The sequence below is a fragment of the Lynx rufus genome, unplaced genomic scaffold, assembly GCF_022079265.1.
Source record: "Lynx rufus isolate CCGP_SWC_20201006 ecotype Redwood Valley unplaced genomic scaffold, mLynRuf1.p SCAF_6, whole genome shotgun sequence".
Taxonomy (NCBI): domain Eukaryota; kingdom Metazoa; phylum Chordata; class Mammalia; order Carnivora; family Felidae; genus Lynx; species Lynx rufus.
In genome coordinates, this window is record NW_025814878.1 from 50,376,590 (window position 1) to 50,382,036 (window position 5,447).

A 5,447-nucleotide genomic window follows, 5' to 3' on the forward strand; every position below is an offset into this window, starting at 1 on the left:
GCCGCGCAGAGCTCGGCCCAGGGCTTTCCCCCCGGATCGCCAGCCGCCCCGAGCTTCCTCTCTTCGCATGTGAATTTCAACATTTACTTGGAATCTTCTCACTTCCCTTTGAAAGCACTTAACCTCAACGTTCGCTCGGGCTGTATTGTATTCTAAATACTCAGCCCGCCCTCCTTTCTGCCGAGACTTTCTAAGGGGGCGCACATTCCTTAAATTAGGGGAACCTAAAAATTACCTAAAAATTTTGTAGTTCCTCGGCTCGAATCCACACTTTAACGAACGTACACCATTTACCTGAAAAGAGCATGCGAAATTATTTTTCCATGTGATGTAATAAAATGAAGCTGACTAGTCCTCCGGCTCTGGCCCGTGAAATGCACATTTCCCCTCCAAAACTCGTCAGCTTCCATTTCTCCTGCTAACTGAAATACATCCACATTCGGCAGAACTAACTTCCCTCTTTCAACTCTTTAGTAAATAGGGAAATAGGGAAGACTTATAATCCTACAGATGAAAATTTTTTTGCCTTTGCTCTCCTCCCCAAACCCACAACCAAACTGAGGGGCGCGTGTAAGCAAAGTGTAGGGCATTAATCTTTTCACAGTTCAAGAGAATGTTGAACTGATCACTGCAAGTGGAGGGCAGACGGAGGCAGTAATTAGTGGGGCTCGTTCTACTCCCTGTCCGGCTTTTCCTCCAGCCCCAGTCAGTCCTCTGTTGAAGGAAGGACATCCTGTGATGATGGCATACAATGTCCTGTTTGTTTATTATTAAGAGCGTGGACCTTGCATTCCTGCTTCTCATTACAAAACAAACCAGATGCTTTACTTCCTTCAATGGTCTTGTGCCTTCAGCAAGGAATCCTCTAATTCAGAGAAACAATGATGCAAAGGGTCCATTTATAGCAAGCACCCCATTACAATTACTGTTTAGATCACTGAAACACCAGTCTCCCACTTTTCCTGCTTGCCTCATATAGGTGGTGGTTTCTGAAATCATCTCTCCTTCAACCTTAGGCTGCAATGTCTTTTCTAACATTTTAAATACACGTGTGCATACACACCCACGTCCCAACACACACACACCCACATATACACACCCAGTCCCAACTTAATGATACCAACTTAGTCACACAATGAAGTGGACATTTGAGTATTTGTTTACGGGAAGAAACAAAGCAAAACAAAAGCCCAACTCAATCATCAAAATATGTCTGTTTATCTTTAGCATTTCTTTTCTCTCTTTCAGGAAACTTTTCTAGAATTTCTTTTGGGGGGGGGTGGTGGGTAGGTGGGAGGCAAAGATTATTTGCCAGGAAATGCTTTTTGTGTCTACAGTCCTTGTACAATCTCTGTAGTACAGAACAATTACATTCCCACTAGGGGACATAAGTAACACACACTCCCTGCTTGACTGCCCGGGGACTGTTATTGCATGTTACGCCAGAGGGGACGCTAGCACCAAGAGGAAACAGGGCTTTTAATCGGCAGATGTGCTAAGGGTATAAAACTGAATGAACAATTCCTAAGAGTTCTCAGAAAGCTCTAAGATGATAATTAAACAAGAGAAATCCAGCCTTCTCGAGAGGGTTTATTAACTGATGCTGAGTCAGCGCCACAATGGACAGAAAAACAATGTAGTCATACTGAAGGCTGGCCTGCTGTTCAAGCAGTCTCGCCTGCAGATGTTAAAGAGTATTTCACTTCCCTTTTAGAGTCCAACTCTGTTCTTGGGCCACATACACCATGAAAGTGCTGGTGAGTCAACCACGGTGGAGTAAGGGAACAGGCAAAAAGTTGGATGTTTGAGGTGGGAAGAGGCGATTTGAAGCCAAATATTTACTTTAATGACTGGAAGATGCCAGTGAATCAACTCACTGTTAATTAATATCAGCCTGCACTCACCTTCAGAGGTGGTGAAATGGGCTTGAGTCTAGGGGAGGACTCAAACTTCAAATACCAGTGTGCTGCTTAGCCAGGCAACCCTAAAATTGGTTCCAGGTGCTCCAGCCGGACTGGAGAAGACCACGAGTGGAACTTGAAGGAAAGTACATTTTGAAACACAGTGTTGGGCTAGAAAATCCTTCAACTGTTTGTGTCTGGTCTCAAATAGTACCCCACCCTCCACCCCCATCAAACCATTTTTATTGCGATGATAGCCGTCAGGGAGAGGCAAAAATATAATTTAAAATCAAAGATGCAAAAAAGAAAGAAGGAATAAAGGAAGCATGCCCCATAAGAACAAGCATTTCATATAGTCATATTTAGGTATGGTCCAGCACAAAGATGTTACGGTGGGGGGTGGGGAGCAAGAGGGGTGAACTTCTGAGCTCCACTCACCCCTTGTAGAAGCCCCAAGTATCACATTTGGAATACTGACTAAAACAGGGAGATGGTAGAGAGCTGAGCACAGACAGCTATATCTAAGGCTGCCACTGTCTAGAATTTTAAGTCTCGAATGTTTGTTTCTAAGTAGCAACTTGATGCATTTTTAGTCACTGTATTATTTCTCTCTCTGTTAGAACGCCAAAAACAAAAACAAAAACAAACAAACAAACCTCAGTTACCTTTATTCGTCAGCATTTGCCAGGCAGAATTCCCTTGTTAAGAGTGCTCACAATGGCGGCCAATTATAAATGATCCAGATAGCTCTGCTCTCGGAAACCCCCCTCTATTCCCTTTGATGGTCTCATCACAACCGCTCAACAAGCCCGCGTCTTTCAGTCTGAGCTACTGGGCCAGGCCTAGTCCCTGAGGAGTTAGGAATTGCAGTGTAGGTGGCCAGATGACTGTCTGGGGAGGAAGGTGTGATAGAATGAAGGGAAACTGAGTACCAAATCTGGAGACCTGACTCCACTTGGGGGAAAAAAAAAGATTTTTTTCCTAAAGAAAGTAAAAAACGGGATGAAATGTGCCCAAGATGAAACGTGTTTTCATTTTCTAATTCAACTCCTGCTATACCCAAACAAGGTCAATGACAGACTAACCACATCAAGAGAACACCCCCCACCCTCTTCTCCCCACTCCCTACCCACCCACCCACCCTCACCCCCCACACCCATTTCCCGCTTCCTGTAAGTTAGGCATCTTCATGCTGGTAAACATTTGGGGACCAACTGCAAGCCTGAGCTCTAAAAGAGGGGCACCACGGCTTTGAAGCCCTCCCACATGTCTCGAAGCCAGGCTAAGAACTAGAGGGACACTTGGCTTTTAAACTTTAACAGCCTTTTCAAACTCAACTCACTGGGCTCAGCTTTCTGGCTGCCTTCCTTTTTTAAAGCCGGACAAGAAGAGCAAGTATGTGTATGAGTGAGAGAGAATGTATGTATGACACATGCTATGTTACAATGCGGCCTGTGTGTCATTGGTATGATATGTGTATGATATGTTTCAATGATGTGTTGCATCAGTTTAAAAATAGCACAAGCCTTCCTTCTTATGACACAGCTCACCGCCCCAGCACTTTGGACAAACATACTCAGGGCCTAAACCTTGGGATGGTGATCCTAGGAGGCCGTGGATGTTTTGAAATGAGGTCAGTGTTTTGACTTCCTAAATAAAGGAAACAAAAATTAAGTAAACTGAAAAACCAGAGTCGAGCTCCCTGCCCTCACTAGGAATAAAAATCTGGTAAGCGCTACCCAGAGGACCTTATAAAACCCGCACGGTGTCTGAGGTCTCAGTATTCACAAAACCACCTATGGATCATTCCACCTAAGCGTCTCTTCAGCACTCCTTTGAGGCAGACAGTTGTGTTCTTATCGAAACATTCATCTATTTTTAAGTTACCCATTGAGTTTGACATCCACCAACTTAATAAATAAGCAGTTATCTTTTCCATATGATGCATGGAATCCAATGTAGCTTTCCAATATTAGTTTTTATTCCTAATTATGTTTTTATTTTAGTGAATATTCAGACAAGAAAGGGACTTAAATTTCTGAAAAGGCTAGGAGGAAGGAAACTGAAAAGGAAGATCCTCTCTGAACCCAGAAAACGTTTCAGAATCTTGCATTTCGGTGGGGAAAAGGAATAGAATGAAACTAACAGAAAGCAAAATATAACTGTAAAATTAGGGAGAGAGCAACAGGGAAGGTGTACAGTCTGAAACTCGGGTTTCTCTGACCCTTCTCTTCACTTAGGTTAAAGGAAGAGTAGTTTTCACACAAGAGAAGGAAGACCACGGGCAAAAGTTTGCTTCTCTGCCCTCATAGTGGCTGGAAAAGGGAGGGCCCTTGGTGAAAATAAAAGGAAAGGTTGTAGATAGGAATGGTTTTCTAGAGGAAGAGGGAGGAGGAGGGAGTGAGGTGAAAGAACCGCAGTGCCAGCCAGGAGGGCAGTCCCCACGGAACAGGAAAAGTGCCCCCATGGCTGGGCCTGCCACTGTGTGCTTCTCCAAAGCCACGCAAAGTTAAGCAAAGGGTCGAGGAAGAAGGACTTCTTATTAAAAATGGGACTGACAATTTCTTCTCATCCTTTCTAAGGAAAGATTCAAGACTGGAGAGGCTTGATTTTTATGTTCCAGGGTGAGTTATAAGAGAAGAGAGAAACTTATAAAGGTTAGTAGTGAAATCATTTGAACTCCCAACCGAAGAGAAAAAAGAAAAAAGAAAAAGAAAGGTAGGACCTTTGTAATTTGCTTAAAGATAGAAAGATGCCCCCCACGCTCTAGTTCAGCTCCAAAGGGAATTTAGTAGGTGGCTGGACTTGAGGACCACAGATCCAGCCAACACCTCATTTCCTGCTGAGGAAACTGAGGGCCAGAGGTCAGGAAGCAGAAAGGTCACCTCTCCTAGCCCTCCTTTTGCTACTTGGATCTTACGTTCAACTGGGAACCTGGTAGATGCCGGCCCATAGACACGCTCTGCTCAGGCAGAGGGCAAAACCAGACTTGGCTCTCGGGGTTTCCAGCCAGGAGGCCAGAGGTCTATCGTGACTCCTCAAATATTAGTAAGGACCTACTGTGCGTAAAGGTACAGTCGGCCAAGAAAGTGGGGGTGGGCGTGGGAGGAAGGGATGCACCTGCTGTAGAATCTTTTAAATGCTAAACTGGTGGGGCGTTAATAAAATTAAACCAACCTAACTCGGTGCATGGGTTCGGAGGATGGTGACTCGGTCTCATAAATGCTCTTTTTCTCCATCTGAGGAGCTGAGAGGCAATGGAAGAAAGAGAAGGCACCGGTAATACAATGACAGACCTCATTTAATAGGCACTTTATCTTTTCAAAACCTCTCTAATGTTGACTTGGAAGAAGCCAGGAAACGTCTTATAACCAGAAGATAGTCTGGAGATTCTGAAGCCACCAGCCCTGGCTTATCTGGGCTCCATCTACGGCCTATTGTTTCCTGCAGGCCCACAGGAAGCTGGACCAGAAAGGTTTAATGTTCAATAGGTATCGTCCCCCTGAAGGTGTGCCCCTGGGGACAGAAGGGCAACACTGCATTACC